We start from the raw sequence: 19679 nt of genomic DNA on the forward strand, positions 1-19679 counted from the left end.
CAGGCGTGTTTTCCTTTTGGCCTGAGTGTGTCATGCGTGCGTGCTCACTCTTTTGCAACCCTGTGGACTGTAGCCCAGCAGGCTCCTCTAACCATGGGATTTTTCCAGGCAAGAATACTGGAGTGGGTTGTCATTTCTTACTCCAGGGGATCTTCCCAGCCCAGAGATCGAACCTGCTTCTCTTGTGTCTCCTGCATTGGTGGGTGGATTCTTTACCACTGCGCCACCTGAGTGTGTCAAGAACCTGAGTAAATGCTTGCAGGAACAAAAACAAAACAGGAAGAGATGGAGGATTTAAGTCCCTTTAACAGCAGAGTCCAGGACTTCCCTGGTGATACAGTGTTTTAAGCACCCACGTTGCAGTTAATGGGACCTGGGTTCAGTCCCTGAGCTGGGCAGGTTCCACATGCTGTGCAGCAACTAGGCCCACGTGCCCCAACTCTTGAGCCCATGTGCCTCGGAGCCCATGCCCTGCAACAAAAACCACTGCAACGAAGAGCCCTCGCACCACAAAGTAGAGGAAGTCTGCGTGCAGCAACGAAGACCTGGCACAGCCAAGAATAAAATAGAGCCTGGAAGTGCAGAGAGGTGAGCTCCTGTTGTAGACAAGAGAGCCACTTCTGGAATTCCTACAGGGACAGGATGAGATTCCAATTTCTAAACCACATTCATACTCCACAAGGCCTGGCTCTGGAGTCAGAGCAGCTCTCAGACTTGATATGAGGCCTGAGGTTCAGCTTTCCCTGAAGTTTTACAATGTGTGGTCGGTCATGTGACCAAAATTCCCATCTTCCTTTTCTTTCTAAGAGCCTTTACATTCACCATCACTGTGCCATTAAATGGGTCTCTGCTGATAACAGCCTATAGTGTGTTAGTAAGCATAGTGGCTGACACAGGTGAGGAGCTCAATGTGTATTTAATGAAGGATGAAGCCAGTGGGGGCCTGGACCATGGGTACGAGGAATAGTTCACCGAGGCCGCTCTGTTTCCGTCACTAAACTGCCATGTCAGCAGGATACCTGATTCCACCTACATTAGGAGGAAACCGAGGGAAATCACTAACAGCCTGCTGAATTCTTTTTTTTTTTTTTTTGGCTGTGCCTTGCAGCACTCGGGATCTTAGTTTCCTGACCAGGGATCAAACCTGTGTCCCCTGCATGGAAGCACAGTCTTAACCACTGGATCAGCAGGGGAGTCCCAAGAGCCTGTTGAACTCTGATGTTGTCCCTTAACTGTCGTGGGGCCTGGAGCACATTATTTTGCCTCCTTGAATCTCAGTTTCTGGCTCTGTAGTTTGACCATTATAAGGACCTACCGCAAATAGTAACGATGAAACAAGATGATGCGTGCTAAAGGCATAACACAGTACCTACCTGAGTGCTCCGTACACATCAGCTGTTTTTGATGAGTATGTCTAGCTTGCTGATAGTTAAAAATGAATAACAAGTATAAAATGTCATTATGACAGACTCATCTGTTAATGTGACACCATGAACACTTACTTCTGTGCAGATCTGCAGGCATCCCAGTGGGGCTGGTGTTAACCATCCCTATCATGGAATGAACTTTTATTAAATTCCATGTGCTGTACTAAGTGAGCCTGTGTATATAATTACTTCACTTAATCTTCACAGCCACCCAGTGAGGTAGACTTAATTATCCTCCATTTTATAAATGAGGAAACCGAAGCTCAGAGAAATGAAGGGACCTGTCTCCCTTCCAATGAGCAGCCCAGCTGGTTTCCATCTCCTAGTGTATGAAGTAGTGAAAAATGTTGCAGGCTGATTTCATAAATAGCACAAGCATACGAGGTTGTCAGATGCTTGTTTGTACTGGAAAACTGGAAATTAGGATATTTTACTATTCCCTCCATCTGTTTCAAATTATTGCCTATTATCCAGTCTTCCTAAAATATTCCACATTCAAACCACCAGTCTTGAGGACTGAACTTGTGAACCTGACACATACAGAGACGATGGGCATGTTTCAGCCAATGCCAAAATATTGTGTGCATCTCCCTATGGTTGTGTCTGAAGCAGGACTCGTCCTAGCTCTTCCAAGCTTGAGGATACTTTTGCAGGGTACGATTGAAGTGACCCAAGAACAAGGATTAGGGCCAAAAAGAGCCACGAGGGCCTTCCCTGGTGGTCCAGTGGTTAATGGACCTTCTAATGCAGGAGAAGCAGGCTCTATCCCTGGTTGAGGGACTAAGATCCCACATACCTTGGAGCAACTAAGCCTGAGTGCTGCAACCACTGAGGCTGCACATTCTGGATGACTAGAGTCCCTGCACCACCATGCAAGATCCCACATTATGTAATTAAAATCCTGCGTGCTGCAACTAAGACCCAGTGTAGCCAAATAAATAGTTTTAAAAAATACAACTAAAGGTTATTTTTAAAAAAAATAAAGAAAAGCTATGAACCTAACAGCAAGAAGCAGAGACATTACTTTGCCAACAAAGGTCTGTCTAGTCAAAGCTATGGTTTTTCCAGTAGTCATGTATGGAAGTGAGAGTTGGACTATAAAGAAAGCTAAGCGCTGAAGAATTGATGCTTTTGAACTGTGGTGTTAGAGAAGTCTCTTGAGAGTCCCTTGGACTGCAAGGAGATCCAACCAGTTCATCCTAAAGGAAATCGGTTCTGAATATTCACTGGAAAGACTAATGCTGAAGCTGAAACTCCAATACTTTGACAACCTGATGCAAAGAACTGACTCAATTTGAAAAGACCCTGATGCTGGGAAAGATTGAAGACGGGAGGAGAAGGGGACGACAGGATGAGATGGTTGGATGGCCTCACTGACTCAATGGACATGAGTTTGAGTAAACTCCAGGAGTTGGTGATGGACAGGGAGGCCTGGCGTACTGCAGTCCATGGGGTCACAAAGAGTCGGACACAACTGAGTGACGGAATTGAACTGAACTGACCAGAGGCCCTGGTGAAGCCACTGGTGAGAGTTATACACAGTAGAATCAAGCCAGGAGAATGGAGAGCTGGGAGAATGAAGGTTCATTTGTCCCTGAAAAAAAAATCTGAGAATCAGAATACAAGGATCAATAAGAAAGTTTCTGCCCTCGGGGCTTCCCTGGTGCCTCCACAGTAAAGAATCTGTCTGCCAATGCAGGAGACACGGGTTCCATCCCTAACACAGGAAGGTCCCATATGCCATGGAGCAACTAAGCCTGAGTGCCTCAACTGTTCAGCCTGTGCTCTAGAGCCCAAGAGCTGTAACTGCTGAAGCCCACGAGTGCCCCGGAGCCTGTGCTCTGCAACAAGAGACACTATTGCAATGAGAAGCCCACATACCACAGCGAGAGAGTAGCCCACAAAGCAACAAAGACCCAGTACAGCCAAAAATAAATAAATAAAATTATATATATATACACACATATATATATATTTATAAAGAAAGTGTCTGCCCTCCCAGGGATCACATACAGCTTTAAGTTCTATTTCTAGGTATTTATGCAACAGTCACTGTGTGCGGGCCTGGCTCTAAGATGCACACAGAAACCCTGAGCAAAGCTGAGGAGGGGCCTCATGGAGTCTACAGTCTAGAACATTACATGCCACACATGTAAATGACAATTAAAAAAAAAAAACCTAAAATTTTCCTAGGCACTGCATTAAAGAAATAAAAAGCAGATGAAATAATTTTAGTGATAGATTTTATTTCATCCACGACATCAAAAAATACTGTCATTCCAAAATTATAATGAAGGTTAAAAAATGATTGAGATGTTTTCTTTTTTTCCCCAAACTCAATCTTGGAAATCTGGTGTGCATGTTACGCTTACAGCATGTCTGGGTTATGCTTATAGCACGTGTGGCTGGTGGCTACAGCACAGATCTAGATGATGAGGGGCTCAAGGCTAATTCCATCAAAGAAGAGTGTTGCAAACATGCCTCCTTTACTGGAAGACCGCTGCATCTTGTAGGGGCTTAAAAGAAGCTGCTCCAGCCCGGGTTTGCCATCCCCTGGTATCCCTCTTCCTTATCTAGTCAGAGTGGGGCCAGGTACAAATCAGGCAGCCTGATGGAATGCCCGAGGCATGTTCCTGAGCTTTCCTGCGGCAGGATGCCAAGTTCTGCAGTGCTAGCCCAGCATAAGCCCTGCCTCCCAGAGTTAGCCTCGGTGTGCCCGGAACGTGTTCATTCAGTCAGTTACCACTTGTTAATTGAGCACCTACTAACTACCAGCCTCTGTGCTAAGTAAGCAGTGGGAACACACACCAGTGAACATAGATAGCGGACAGCTCACAGTCCCATCATGATAAACAAGTAACCCACAAATGAACAGTCCCATCATGATAAACAAGTAACCCACAAATGAAGAAAACATTAAAAACTAAGATAGAATTTCCTGGTGGTCCAGTGGCTAAGACTCCAAGCTCACAACATAGGGGCCCAGGTTCAATCTCTGGTCCAGGGAACTAGATCCCACACTGCCACAACTAAAGATCCTGCATGCCACAACTAAGACCTGGCACAGCCAAATAAATAATTTAAAAAAATATATCACTAACTTGGGAAACAATGCAAAAAAAGAACAAACTATAAGAAATGCTATGGAGGGCAAATGACAGGTGCTGTAAGTCTAAACAGGGATACCTGACCTCTTGGGGGTCAGAGAAGTTCTCTCGGAGGAAGTAGAATTACCTGGGCAGAGGAGGAGTGGTCTATGTGCAAAGGCAGTGTCAGGGATGCTGGGAGGTGCTCTAACATGGTCATAGTGAGCGCCACAGAGGTTTAGGGCAGCCACCTGGAGTGGATGGGAGAGCCCTGGCTTCAGAGTCACACAGACCTGGTGCAACTCAGCCAGAAACTTGGGTGACAAGTTTCAACTTGTCTGGGCCCCAGTTACCTCCTTTAGAAGGACATGCATGCTTGCTCAGTCGTTTCAGCCGTGTCCAACTCCTTGCGACCCCATGGACCGTAGCCCCCCAAGTTCCTCTGTCCGTGGGATTTTCCTGGCAAGAATACTGGAGTGGGTTGCCAGGCCCTCCTCCAGGGGATCTTTCTGACCCAGGGAGCAAACCCATGTCTCTTCTGTATCCTGAATTGCAGGCGATTCTTTACTGCGGAAACATAGGGGAAGCCCTTAGAGGGACATGGTGAAGATTAAACAGAGGGATGTATGAAACTCTTGATTTACCAGCTGCCCTGCCTCATTAAATTATTGACCCTTGTTATTATTTATTGAAGGGTCTTCTGCACCATATCAAGAAGATGGCCAAGTTTTGTGTTTGTTTCTTTGTCTTGGGGACTTTGACAGGAAGATGCCCTGGAGAAGGAAATGACAACCCACACCAGTATTCTTCTCTGGAAAATTCCCTGGACAGAAGAGCCTGGCGGGATATAGCCCATGGAGCTGCAAAGAGTCAGACACGACTGAGCATGCACACATGCATCACAAAAGGGACTTTGGAGTTGAAATTTCTATATTAGAAGTGTTTGGAGAAGTAGAGGCAGAGCTCTCCCCTTTAATTTTTTCCTGACTTTATTTTTACTAGAAAATTTGAATGATATGATTAATAGGCTTGACTTTTAAACATGAACATTTTATTGGGTTGACCAAAAAGTTCATTCAGGTTTTTTCATAAAAAATTATGGGAAATTTTTTCCCATAATTTCCCATTATGGGAAAACCTGAACGAACTTTTTGGTCAACCCAATGTTTTTGAATAGTTTTAGATTTGCAGAGAAGTTTAAAACCTAGTACAGAGAGCTTCCACGTATCCTTTAGCCAGATGTTCCTAATAAGCACATTTGTCAAAATTAAGAACTTAATATTGGTATTAAATACCATTAACTGAACTCCAAGCTCAACTTGGTTATCCCCAGTTTCCCCACTCATGTCCATTTTCTGCTGTTGTTGTTTTTCAGTTGCTTGGTCATGTCCAACTCTTGGCAACCCCATGGACTGCAGCACACCAGGCGTCCCTGTCCTTCACCACCTCCCGGAGTTTGCTCAAACTCATGTCCATTGAATCAGTGATGCCATCCAACCATCTCATCCTCTATCATCCCTTTCTCCTCCTGCCCTCAATCTTTCCCAGGATCAGGGTCTTTTCCACTGAGTCGCCTCTTTGCATCAGGTGGTCAAAGCACCAGGATCCAATCCAGAATACCACATTATATTTAGTCATTACTTTTCCCTTATTTTCCTTAACCTCTATTCTGAAAGAGTTTCTCAGTCTTTCCTTATTTTTCATGGCCTTGACTGTTTTTTTGAAGAGTGTTGGTAAAAGTATTTTGTAGAATGTCTCTCAGTTTGGGTTTTTCTGATGTTTTCTCATGATTAGACTGGAGTTATGGGTTTGGGAAAGAGTATCACAGAGGTGAAATGCCACTCTCATCATGTCATATCATACATGACATCAGCATGCTTTATCACCTTGATTACTTGGTTAAAGTGGTTGCTGCCAGACATCCCCACTATTTTTTCCTATCCATACTCTAGTCTTTGGAATATAGGCTTAATTTTGATAGATATGTTAGAAAACAGATTTAGAAATCTGTGCTCAACAATGAAAGAGTTTATCTCTTTCTCAAGCACATTTGGAATATTTACAACTATTGACCACGTTATCTGCTGCAAAGCAAGTCTCAAATACCAATGCATCAGAATCACACAGATTAGAATATGTGACTACAACATAAAGACACAAAAGCAAAACGTCAGGGCTTCCCTGGTAGCTGAGTGGTAAGGAGTCTGCCTGCCAATGCAGGAGACATGGATTCCATCCCTGGTCTGGGAAGATTCCACATGCCGTGGAGCGGCTGAGCCCATGCTCTAGAGCCCAGGAACCACAACTACTGAGCTCACGTGCCCTAGAAGCTGTACTCCACAACAAGAGAAACCAAAGAGAAGCCCGAGCGCCGCAGCTAGAGGTGTAGCCATGTGCACAACCAAAACAAACAAATAAATAAAGACAATACCTTAAAAAAAAACTTTAGACAATGCTTAGACTTTAACCATAATGAAAATACTATATATCAAAACTTGTGGAATGCAGCTAAATCGGTATGTAAGGAGAAGTTAACTGCAAACGACTTCACTGAGAACTTCTCTCCAGTAAAGGGAACATGTGACTCAGCAGCCAGTAGACTTCCCTGCGCTGTGGACAGGAGTGTGGACAGGACTTCAGAGGGTTGCCCCCCAGGGTTCTGGTCTTGGGCACTCCACCAGGACGTTAGCCTGGAGAGCCCTGACAGAATCAGAACCACAGTAAAACACTGAGATTGAATTGCCCACCACGTCCGTAAAGTGGAGGTATAGAACAGATCCTTTTCAATTTTACAGAGAAAAGGGATGAGATGTGTCCCCTATCATAGCTTTGTGAAGTAAGTTGGCCTTGTGGTTTCTGTCAGAGGTGTTAAGGGAAACCAGAGTTTATGTTATATTTGATTTAGATCCGCTAAAGACATTGCTTTGTTGGGAGCAAGCGATTTATCATTTTTAAAAAGCTGTCCTTTCCAAATCCAAGACAGACAACTTCCCAGTAGTGAAAAAAGCCACACAAAAATACAGGTTTAACCACTTTTTAAAATAAAAATTTCTGAGTAATGAAGTTTGCTCCAGTGTTACAGGTGTTGCCAGTAAGTGCTACCTTTTTTCAGAATGTGCCGCCTCCTTATAAACATCTCACCACTTCTAATAGACCCTCTGTGGGTTCTGCTCTCACAGGTTTAGCTGTGTTCCGCTTGAGGCGAGTCAAGACTGGGAAATACAAAGCTTCACAAAGACGTCAGTGGGAAGAGTGCACTGGCATTGCAGAGCAACATCTCAGAAGTCCACAGAGGAGACAGGCATGGCCGCTTTTGCCAAAGGGAGTGAGGTGACTATGCTGGTGGCCAGCTGGGGAAGAGACTGCAGAATACACAGAGTCAAGGCCATCTACTGCCCTTCTCTCCACTGCTCTGGCTGCAGTAGGTCAGAGAGGCAGTGTGGTCTATACAGAGCGGTGCAAGCCAATGCCTGGGCCCATGCTTGCAGCTCAAGCATCTGCAGGGGACTGCTGGAAGCTCAGGATCTGAAACCCAGCCTGGTTTCAACGTGAGTGAGAATCATCAAAATCAGCATGTTAAAACCATTTTGGCAGCCCAATCTTTCACAAATTGTTGAAAAAATTACCGCACCAGATACCAAGAGTGAGGTCCTTACCAGGCTGTCCACTTGGAACCACAGCTGGCTATAAGGCTTGTGACATAAGTCCTGGAGTATCTCAGGGCATCTGGTCAACCCACACATACGTGAGGGAAGGGTGAGGGGTAAGTTAGAGGGTCGAAGAGTTCCTTAAAGAGAAGAAATGGAGAATGAGACCCATAGGGGATGGATGTGGTCTGGGACTGCTTAGTCCTGCTTGGATGGCACTTCTGGCACTGGTCAGTCCCAACCACTGGAGGGAGTCTTAGAAAATTTCAAGTTAGAAATTTCTGGCTAACAGACCCCTCAGGGGGACTGGTCTAACTGGGGCACCTGACCAAGATGGCATTGTTGGCCTAAGAAAAGCACTTAGAAAACTTTGAGGAATACCAGTCCAAACTGAAGTACTGCTTGAAGCACAGGGTCTGGGGCAGGGTACCCCTCGCTGTGCTAAGTCGCGTCAGTTGTGTCCAACTCTTTGCAACCCTATGGACTATAGACCTCCAGACTCCTCTGTCCATGGGGATTCTCCAGGCAAAAATACTGGAGTGGATTGCCATGCCCTCCTCCAGGGGATCTTCCCAACCCAGGGATCGAACCCGTGTCTCCTATGGCTCTTGCACTGCAGGCAGATTCTTTACCGCTGAGCCACCAGGGAAGCCTGGGGACCTTTTGCCCAGGTCTAATAATGGTTACTACCACTACCAATGGATATTCATTAAGACTTTAACAGTACAGCAAAAAAGTGGGTTCAGTGCTGAGCCAATGAATTTTCCACCCACTCACCTATCTATCCAATAAATGTTCACTGAGCACCAACGCTGTGCCAGTATTGTGTTAGGTTCAGGAGAAATACAAGTGGGTCTTCTCAACCATTATCTACACCAAGCAAGTTCAGCTCAACTAAAAAAAGAAGAAAAGGAAAAAAGAAGAAATTGGCCACAGACAACATACTTCTCATACATCTGTTCAGTTAACAACTTTTCTCAATTATGGCTCTTGAAAACTGTCCCAGTTACTATGATTCCATTCAATTTACCCTAAAACTTAGTGGTTTAAGACAATGACAATATTTATTTTGCTCAAGAATCTGCTGTTTGGGCTGAGGTTCTCTTGTCTTTGTTCTGCTTGATTTTAGGTGGGCTGGCTTGAAGCCTGGGGACTGGAATCATCTGAAGGCTTCCTCATTCACATGTCTGGCCATTGATGTTGTCAGTTGAAACATTCTCAAGTTGTCAGCTGAAACATCTCCATACGCTCTCTTCTTGTGGTCTGAGTTTCCTCCCAATATGGTAACTGGGTTCTCAGGGTGAGCATTGCAAAAGAGGGTAAGCCAGGTGGAAGGTGTATCCTCTTATCCTCTTTATGACCTAGCCCCAGAAGTCACAGAGTATTGCTTCTGCGCTATTGGCTAGAACAGTCAGAGCTGCCAACCAGACTCAAGGGGAGGGAGTATGGATCCCATCTCTCAGTGGGAAGATGTTGGTTACATTTTAAGAAGTACTGGGGGATAGACTATGTATATTGGTGTCATCAATTTAGGAAAAAAGTCTGCCAGAAAAGTTGATGTAACTGTTCCATTTCAGTTTCAGATAATTCCCCACTTTATTCTACTTTTATAGTTAGATTTACGATGGAGAACCAATCTGTTTTGGAGAATCCAAATTTTTTTTCTATATAGCATTTCACTTCTCTTCAGTCTATTGTGTATGCATACTTTTCCCCAAGTTTCAAAGTGTTCTGATATTTAATCTTCATTTTCCCTCAAGGTGCCTTGTGTGTGCTATAATTTTATTTTTATGTTGGTTTAACAGAAACCCTCAAAGTTTTTTTTTAAAAAACTGATTATGAAAAAGGTGCAGAAATATCACCTTTAAAGAATGACTCACATGCATCTTTCCTCCACCTCCCCTGCCCCCACCTAATATTAAATCTTATCTTCTTGGTCAGTGTATTAGTTCTTATACCTTACATTTTATGTAGAAGTCATATTAGTCCTTATACCTTACATTTTATGTAGAAGTCATATTCTTAATTTAAGATTATTTATTTATTGCTTATGATTTTTGTTTGCATTTTTTCATTGCTATATTGTTTAAAATATTTACGTGTCTTGAGTTGGAATTAAACATATTTTTTCTCATCAAAATTAATGGAAATATAATTTTTTTCATTTATCAGCTTTTCACTTAGAGGCAGAATTTGCAGGGATGAATTAAAGTCACCAGGTAGGAGACAAGATTATTTTCATTATCTCCCCAAAGGCTCTGACAGGTTCCCAGTCCTCTATGTCTGTCATTTTTCCAGTTTCTCTCATCTATCGCTCTTCTAATTTGTCACCTCTATTATTAGCCCCTTACCTGTCTATTACAGGAGTTCCATATTTATTATGTTAGGAATGAGTCTGGTTGAAAGTAACTGATAACTAAAAAAAAATTGTGATCTAAATAAGAATTTCCCCCAACCCCCCACCCATTCCCCTATAAAACAGGAAGGCAGTCCAAGGTTTGTGCAGCTGCTTGAGTATGTCCTAAACCAGGCTTCTTTTGTCCTTCTGTTTCACCTTCCCTAGCACAAGCTGCCTCATGGTGCCAAGATGACTGCTGTACCTCCAGGTGTTGTGCCTCAGTTCCAAGCATGAATTAGGGGAAGGGTGAAGCTTACAAACTTCTCCAAAGAGTTCCTTTTTATTCTGAAAAGGAAGTTCTCCCTTGAGACTTCTACCTATATCTTATTGGCCAGAACTTTGTCTTACTGCCACTCCCAACTGCAAAGGAAGTTGGGAAGTTTGTGCTTTGCTTTCCAGCCTCTGTAGTTTAGAAAAGCAAGTTTAAGTGGTTGGAATAAATATTGAGAGCCTCTCATAACATTTGCCACGCGGTGTTTAATTGAAATGTATAGCTATGATTCACAAAGTGACCTAGATATAGCTCTCCTCTAGCTACTTTCGTGTGTGTACAAAATCTTACACACTCTTTTTTCTTTCCATGAGGATTCCACTTCTTTGCTCCATGGTCTCTTCTGAGGGTAAGGAGGAGGAGTCAGCATCTTCTATGCTCCATTCTGCTCTTTGCAGATAGTGACTGCAGCGCTATTACCCTGATCCCCACCTCTCTGAATATCAAGGACAATCTCAAGGCCAGGTTCTTCCTCCTCTTCTCTTTCAGCCCAAGTTTCCTCTTCTACACCCTCAAGGCACTTGAGCTGTATCTCTCTAATGGCATTTATCATTTTCTTCATTGAAGCTGAAACCAAACGATTGGAAGTAGTACCGTTTACGAAACGTGTGGTGCATTGTAGGTGCTCAAATTGGTATCTCTTGCTATTATTACTACTAGTAATAATGTCTTATTGCCTTTATCAGACTCAGCTCCTTAATGACAGGCTCTGAAGTTGATGTCTGATTCATCTTGGTAACTCACATTTGGCCTGGAATTGTGCATTGCTCATAATGCTATAAGGGGCGGGGGGAGCGGTAAAGGCCACATTTCAAAAGAAGGGTGCTTTAACAGTGGGACGTGAGAAACTCCTGGAACCTGAGTAGGAGCTAGAAACTTGCAGAGAAGACCTTACTTCGTTCGCATCAAAAACAGGCAGAGTTCCGACTGATTCGTACAGACGCAGGTGGACCGCCTCCACGCCCGTATTGCGATGAGGTAGGAGTATCCGTCACTCCACTCCTGTTCTTCTTGATCCGGAAAAGGAGGAGGGACTATGTCCCGCGCGCGGCGATCTGGGATAGCTGCGCACGCGCAGCTTCCGGCTCCGTGTCTTGGGAATTATTTGACGCCGCCGTCTGGGCCCCGCACAAGTCTCTGATCAGGCGCGCTGCGCACGCGCAGTGGCCCAGTCGGCTCGGGGAGTTATTTGACGCTGCCGCCCCTGGCAGTCGGAAGTTGGCTGAGCAGATCCCAGCCGGCCGGCCCGACTGGCCTTCGTCGTCCCCGGGCGCCGTGGGAGAGTCGCTGACGAGTGGACAGAACGACCGCCTGAGGACAGCCGGCCAGGGCAGCGAAAGCGCCGGTCCTATGGCGCGGGTGGCGTGAGGCGGAAGGCCGAGTGCGGCCGGCGGCGGCGCCCACCCCAGCGATGCGGGCCCCGCCCGTCGCCTCAGGTAAGCGGGCGGGCCTCCAGGTCTCGGCCAGACCCTCCCCTCTTCTCCCCTCAGGCTGGTCCAGGGATGTCTAAGCCTTGTTTCTCGGCCCCGGAAGCTCTTAAGGGCCCGGCCTTCGGAAGCGCATCTCATTTTTTTGGGGGGGACCCACGGGGTCCGGGGGAGCTTGGCCCAGGAGTCGGTGGCCTCTGTCGGGTCTGCTCAAACCCGGGGTGGCTCTTGAGAGCTGCCCTGGCCGGGAGAGGCTCTTTGCTGGCAGCCTGGGGGAGGGGGCGGGTCTGGAGCGGAGCTAGACAACTCCGGCGAAGAATCTGGTCCAGCAGCAAGGTTGGTCGAGTGGCTGCCGCCCTGTGGGGACGATGCTGCCCATTGCATGGTGACTCTCGAGGAGGAAGAGTTAATAATGAAGATGAACAACTAGCCCTTCTTTAGCGCTTACTATACGCCGGGCGTTGTGCCAGGCCATTACGTTCACCCCATCCAAGTTAACAACGACCCGGTAAGGGAGGATGATTATCCCCATCTTCCTGATGAGGCAACTGAGGCCCGTAATGGTTAGGTGACGTCTATGCCCAAGGTCACAGAGCTGGTAAATTTGAGGCCAGATCTAAGTTCTTAACTATTAGGTCAGTGGCTCTCCAACTTCGCTGCACGTAAAAATGACCTGGAACAGCTTTTAAAGATTTCTGATGGCACAGGTAACAGAGCCAGGCCAATTAAATCAGCGTGTCTGGGAGGGGAGCTGTGGGGCGGGGGGTGGGGACGACGCCAGACAGCAGTATTTCTTAAAGATCCGCGCCCCCCCCCTCCATGAATTCAGTGTGCAGCAAAGTTTTGGGAACTGCTAGATAATTTTGCATCTCAAGAAACCGCTTCAGTGTTTCTCCAGTTTAACTGTAGGAGAATCTTCTGGGACTTTTTTTTTTAAACTCTGGTTCCACCCGCAGATAATCTTTTCATTAGGCTCATTGCACCTTGTGAAAGCCTACTGGGGGTGGGAAGTAAGTTTCTGTGCAGGATTTCCTAGTCAGCTGGACCTTTTAAAGTGTGTACATCTGCGAAACTGTTACCTTTCAATTTTCCTAGATACACAGTACTCACGGATATAGTGTCTCTGATCTCAGGGTCTTGTTTGCATATGTTGTTCTTTGCCTAGACTGTCCTTTTTGGTTTCTCCCTGCGCCACCCAAACACACACACTTCTGCTCTTTCTTACACACGTGCACGGAGCCTTTTCTTCCTATCTTTGGCTGCATAGCTCCCAGCGTTTTTAACCTTCAGGATGCCTCTATCTGTGACCTTTCCCCCCCCAACCCCTCACTCCTAACAACCTTGGGTCTTTCCTATCTGCTCCTTAGCATGATCCTAATGAAATTTACCAATGATCTTTCTATGCCATATTTCTCTTTCTTCTGCTAAGATTGTGAGCGACTTGAACCATCTCTTCTCATCTCTGGATTCCTCCCAGTGCTCTGACATACAGACTCAGACTCAACAAAGGTTTTACTGAATGGAATGTCTGAGTCCCTCTTATGCCACATATTGCATGCGGCAAACAGATCTTTCTCTATTTTTGTATCTGCAAAAGGTGTTTGGCAGTTCTTAGTCTACAGAGTTTTGCTCTTTTTTTGCTTGAAAATACTGTAGTTAGGTTAATTAATTTCCCCAAGTTGAATAAACACATTGCATTCTTAGCACTCAAATTGCACTAAGTTGCACACTTAGCACTTAGGGACACACTCGAAAGGACTATGTGCAGTCAACATTGATTGATGTTTAATATCTAGTTTTATCACAAGCAGATACAATCAGTTCTGTAGTGGAAACCTTTTTATTGCTCTTAGACCTTTGTCTGTGTTCCCTGCTGAACACTATGCTGTCCAAAGTAAGTGTTTAATTATCATCCACTCAGTGTAATTGGGCTTTCCTGGTGGCTCAGAGGGTAAAGAGTCTGCCTGCAATGCAGGAGACCCTGGTTCGATCCCTGGGTCGAGAAGATCCCCTGGAGAAGGGAATGGCTACCCACTCCAGTTTTCTTGCCTGGTAAATCCCATGATAGAAGAGTCTGGCAGGCTACACCCCATGGACTCACAAAGAATTGGGTGCCACTGAGCAACTTAACACTTTCAAATGTTACTACCTTGTTGGCACTTGGTAAATACTAATAAATGGAAGTGCTGCTGGTAGCTCATCCTATTACTGGGAGGGAGAATTTAAGAAATACTTAACAAAGATTGAAACCTTGATGTCAGAAGAATTGACAGTATATATTTATTACAGAATGCCTGAACTGCTATTGTCCAGCATATTTACAAATTATAAAGGAAGGCAGGCTGGTAATTCAGATTATATTTGTTCTTGGCTAGTCTTAAAACCATGTAAGGTTTATAAGAGTGAGTGAGTATGTGTGTGAAGGTCATTATGAAGAGGTTTTTTTGACAATAAAGATTTTATTGCAGTTAAAGATGGTGAAGTATATGGACTGAATAAAAAGCACATTTCATGTAATGGTACTCTTTACATTATACAGATTGCTATAGAAAGATTTCCTTGGTTCAGTTTTATGTTGTTTTCTCAAATTTTAGGCTAAGGCTAATGTAGAAACTGGTGGAGTAATTTATGTTAAATCCAGATACTCAAGAAACTTGCCCTTGTTTCTCTGATCAGATGTCGCAGAGTATCCCATTCTGGCCTCAGCACATGAAAGAAACTCAATCTTTAAGCCTCAGGTTTAAGTCTCTAGTTGATCCCCAAGAAAAGGTGAAAAACTACAGACTCAGTTAAAGACCAAAAGTGACTGTCATCATGAGAGCCTGAGGACTAGAAATGATTCTTTTAAATATGAGGTACCCATCGGAGTTAGTAGATGTGTTGCCTGACATCTGTAAAGACCTTTCAGATAGAATACATTATTTTCTTTGGTGCAAGCTGATTAAGAGTTTTAGAATTAAGGCACATGGAGTTTAAGTCTAAGTTTTTATAGATGAAGAAAGTAGGTAACTTGCTCAGGACTACATGGTTGGCTGTAGCACATCCAAGACTAGAATGCAGGTCTTCTTGCTCTGTGCACAGTATCCCCTTCCGCCCTCACGCCTCTCGTAAGAGGATGTCTTGTTTCTTGTGTGTGTGTGTTTTGGGGATGGGGGAAGTGGACAGAGTAGTGTGCTATGTTTGAGATACTAAGTTAGATAAATAGTGGGTGCTTTTCATCGTATGACATGTACTTTGCTGTATAAACTGGGGATGTTACGATAAATAAGACACAGCTCCTTTCCTTCAGGAATCTATAGTCTAATAAGGGTTGTAATAAAAGTAAAAGTGTAGTATCTAAGGCAGCTTTGCCAAATAGAAATTTCTGGAACTGTTCTATATCTGCACTGTCCAATATGGTAGCCATTAGCCACATGTGATATGGAGGACTTGAAATTTAACTAGTGTAACTGAACTGAATTTGTAACTTAATTCAAATTTAAGTAACATGTAGTTATGGTTACTGTATTACAGCAAGTGTGAGACATCAAAGATGAGCATGAGCATTGTGGTGGTGATGGGGACAGTCAGAGTATTCTTTTGGCAGGGGGAGGTAGGCTAGCAAAACTATCTGTTTTCACTTTTCAGAAGAAATGCAGGCAGAACTTGTCTCTCTCTCTTGTAATTCAGGCATGTTATAGGATCCCTAACAGTAAGAATCTGGTGTACAGGTGAATACTTTCCTTTTTGGCCAAGGTTGATTGATATTCGCCGTGGTGATCAATAGGACTACAACAGAAATATGAAATATGTTCTTTTTGTCTTTGTTAGTTATAAAAGTTCTATGCGTGACCTTGAACACATGTATGTGCCTTAAAATCCAGCATTTATTTACTCAGTTAATTTATTCAGTGTTTTGGCACCCTATACCCTATTTTTCCTTAGAGAAATAAAGCATGCCTGATAGTGTCTATCTTGAATTTGTACTACTCAGAGTATGTTGACTTACGATGCTTTGTTTGATCCTTCTCCCAAGTCACTGTAGCTAGGTACTGCAGGTATTCTCCCTGTTTTAGAGGTGAGGAAACTATGACAAAGAAGTGCCAAGTGACTTGTCCAAGGTCATATGGTGAGGTGCAGAGTCCGAACAAAAGAAGGAGCATTGGACTTGGCGGTAAGAGGTGGGATTTCTTGTCCCAGCTCACCTGTTACTTGATGTGACTGTGAGCAAGTCGTAGTGGCTAGTGACATCTGTCTTCTTAACTTCCTAGACTTGTTACGGAATTAAAGTGAAGTAACGTGAGAACTTTTTGAAAAGGGTCAATTGTACAAAGGTGCATTGTTATCCAGCACGATCTGCAGTAGTTTTTTGTCGTAGGCTGTTCCCTTCATAAATCATCGCCTCAGTTATCATATTGAATGCTACTGTATCATGGATTTATTCATCGTGGGTTTCTCTTCTTCACTATGAAACTTTTTCTTGAGCAGCCATTGTGTCATATTCATATTTGCCTCCCTACATGTTAGGACAATATCTGATACATAGCAGGTGTTTTATAAATGTTTGTTCAATGAAATAACTGATGTATGAATTTATTTTACAAAGTTAGAAACAATTGTTTTCTGTAATTAGATTTGAAGTGCCTTAGGAACAAGAATGATGTTTATTCATTATGATATTCCCCATGCTTGGTGTATAGAAGGCATGTAATAAATATTGGCTGAGTCAGTTGATGTAATTAATGCCAGACTGTGGTCTTAGTGTATCTACCACCGTATTGATCATTTTGGTAATTTGTCAGTTAGACCAGACCTTCATGTTACTCTGTGGTAGTTCTTACAAGCCATAAGCTGTTACCTAGCACACAATAACCTGACATTAGAAACATCCAGAGATTACCTAGAAAGTGGATATGTGTACAGTTGGGAAGGATATTAAGTGATCTTCAGGGGCGCACTGTCATTTTTGCCTTCCTCCTATCTGGTAAAAAAAATCCATCTGCAATGCAGGAGACCCTGGTTTGATTCCTGGGTTGGGAAGATCCGCTGGAGAAGGCATAGGCTACCCACTCCAGTATTCTTGGGCTTCCCTTGTGGCTCAGCTGGTAAAGAATCTGCCTGCAGTGCGGGAGACATGGGTTCGATCCCTGGGTTGGGAAGATCCTCTGGAGAAGGGAACAGCTACCCACTCCAGTGTTCTGGCCTGGAGAATTCTGTGGACTGTATAGTCCATGGGGTTGCAAAGAGTCGGACACGACTGTGCAACTTTCACTTTCAATTCAATATCACATTTACTTCTGGAGTGTTGAAAGTGGAGACTTTGCTGCTAGCAGCTCAGGTTGATAGCCAACAGCCCTGACAGCTGGAAAGGAGACTCATAGGAACCTTAACATAGCAGTCAAAGCTCTCAACCATCTGACTTCAGTTATGTCTTCCTATTTCACCACAGCGCCCAACCCTCCCTGCCATGTTCCCATCCTTCCTGCCCTTCCCTTCCTCAGTGTATTAGACACACTGGAGTCTGCTTTTCTGCTGTCCCCTCAGCCTGTGTTGGACACTTCCATCAAATTTCCTTAGTAGGAATTCAGTTCCTGTTGTGTTATTCCTGTGATAAAATTAAACTTTTTCTCATCTCTGCCCCCAGTTTTTACTACATTAGTTTCAGATCTCCAGTCCTAGTATTCACAGTCTTTCATAATTATTATCATTATAATTATAATAATGAACTTATTCCATAAATTCAAGATATGTCACTGCTTATCTTGAAACCCTACTGCCTTCTGTATGTAGCTTTCTTTTCTGCCAGTCTAGGTTTTTAGTTTCTGATGCCATTTTTTGCTACTTGACGCAAGTGTCCTTCCTCTTATATATTAGCTGCCCCTTCTGTTCTCTTATCCACTGCATTTTCTTATCTCTGTTAAAATTTATAACCTTCTTTCAGTACCCAATTCATATGCCCCATATACTGTAGTCTTCCCTGATCTTATCCTTTTGTTTTCCAGCTCAGCCTTTCTTTCATCCAAAAGTAATCTTTTGTCCTCTAAACTTAGAAAATATCTTGCCTAAAGCTTTTCTTGTTTTGCTTTTTTTTTAAGGGGGTGTTCAGAACTTGAATTTTTAAACTTATGTTAGTTATTTATGTATTTTTTTAACCTCCTCAATTAGACTATAAACTTATTGAAATAGTAACCAAGTCCTAGTAGTCTGTTTCCTTCCTGATCTACTGCATTGTGCATAATAGATGGTTATTAACTGTCTATTGAATAAGTCAGCTTGATGCCAGTGTCTGAATATTTGTGTGTATGGTGAAGCCTACTCATATATACTTACCAATTCTTTGACATGTTGTTGTTCAGTCACCAAGTCATATCTGACTCTGCAGCACGCCAGGCCTCCCTGTCCCTTACCATCTCGGGGAGTTTGCCCAAGTTCATGTCCGTTGAATCGGTGATGCCATCCAACCATCTCATCCTCTCTTGCCCTCTTCTGCCTTCAGTCTTTCCCAGCATCAGGGTCTTTTCCAGTGGGTCAGCTCTTTGCATCAGGTGGCCAAAGGATTGGAGCTTCAGCTTCAGCATCAGTCCTTCCAGTGGGTATTCAGAATTGATTTCCTTTAGGATTGACTGGTTTGATCGCCTTGCTGTCCAAGGGACTTTCAAGAGTCTTCTCAAATACCACTGTTCAAAAGCGTCAGTTCTTCGGTGCTCTGTCTTTATGACATGAAGAGTTATTAATTAGGGGCTTCTCAGGTAAAGAACCCACCTGCCAGTGCAGGAGATGCAAGAGACCATGGGTTTGATCCCTGCGTGAGGAAGATCCCCTGGAGGAGGGCATGGCAACCCACTCCAGTTTTCTTGCCTGGGAAATCCCATGGACAGAGGATCCTGGAGGACTACAGTCCATAGGGTCACAAAGAGTCAGACATGACTGAAGTGACTTAGCACGCATTCATGCTATTAATAAGAACTTATTACATCAAACTGTACAACAGTTCTACTACTCAGCTAAAACCACTCATATTTTTTCTGTGATCCTTCTAATTTTCAGTTATGAATGTTTTTCTAGTTGTAATCATGATACATACATCCCCCCATACATGTTCCAAACATCTTACGTGTCTTGATTCTCTAATCACCACAACTCTAAAGTGGGCCGTTATCCTACTATTATTCGCATTTTACAGATAAGGGTGCTCAGATGCAGAGGTAGAGTAACTTTTGTAAGATTTCTTAGCTTGCAGGTGGTGGAGTGGGATTTGAATATAAGAAGCTTAGTTCCAGAGTCCTGGCTTTTAACCAGGACTATTTGTTTAACTATATGTTTAACTCTTATTTGTTTTCATGCTTCTCATCTCTATGTTTAATGTCTACATTGTAGTATATAGAGTTAATATGCCCTAATTATGAAGGTATTCCATTATTGATGGACAGTTAAATTATGCTCA

At 43.8% G+C, this 19679-nt stretch overlaps 1 protein-coding gene across 2 annotated transcripts in view; it reads left to right on the top strand.

Annotated features, from left to right (window-relative positions):
• Positions 1–12032: 12032 nt before the first annotated feature.
• RALGAPB (Ral GTPase activating protein non-catalytic subunit beta) overlaps positions 12033–19679 on the top strand; it is an 88538-nt gene continuing 80891 nt past the window's right edge. For both annotated transcript variants that reach the window (XM_065921991.1, XM_065921992.1), the window contains exon 1: positions 12033–12265. The gene's annotated coding sequence lies outside the window, so the exon portion shown is untranslated. The remainder of the gene's footprint in view (positions 12266–19679) is intronic.

Source organism: Muntiacus reevesi, chromosome 2 (genome assembly GCF_963930625.1).
Source record: "Muntiacus reevesi chromosome 2, mMunRee1.1, whole genome shotgun sequence".
Classification (NCBI taxonomy): Eukaryota; Metazoa; Chordata; class Mammalia; order Artiodactyla; family Cervidae; genus Muntiacus; species Muntiacus reevesi.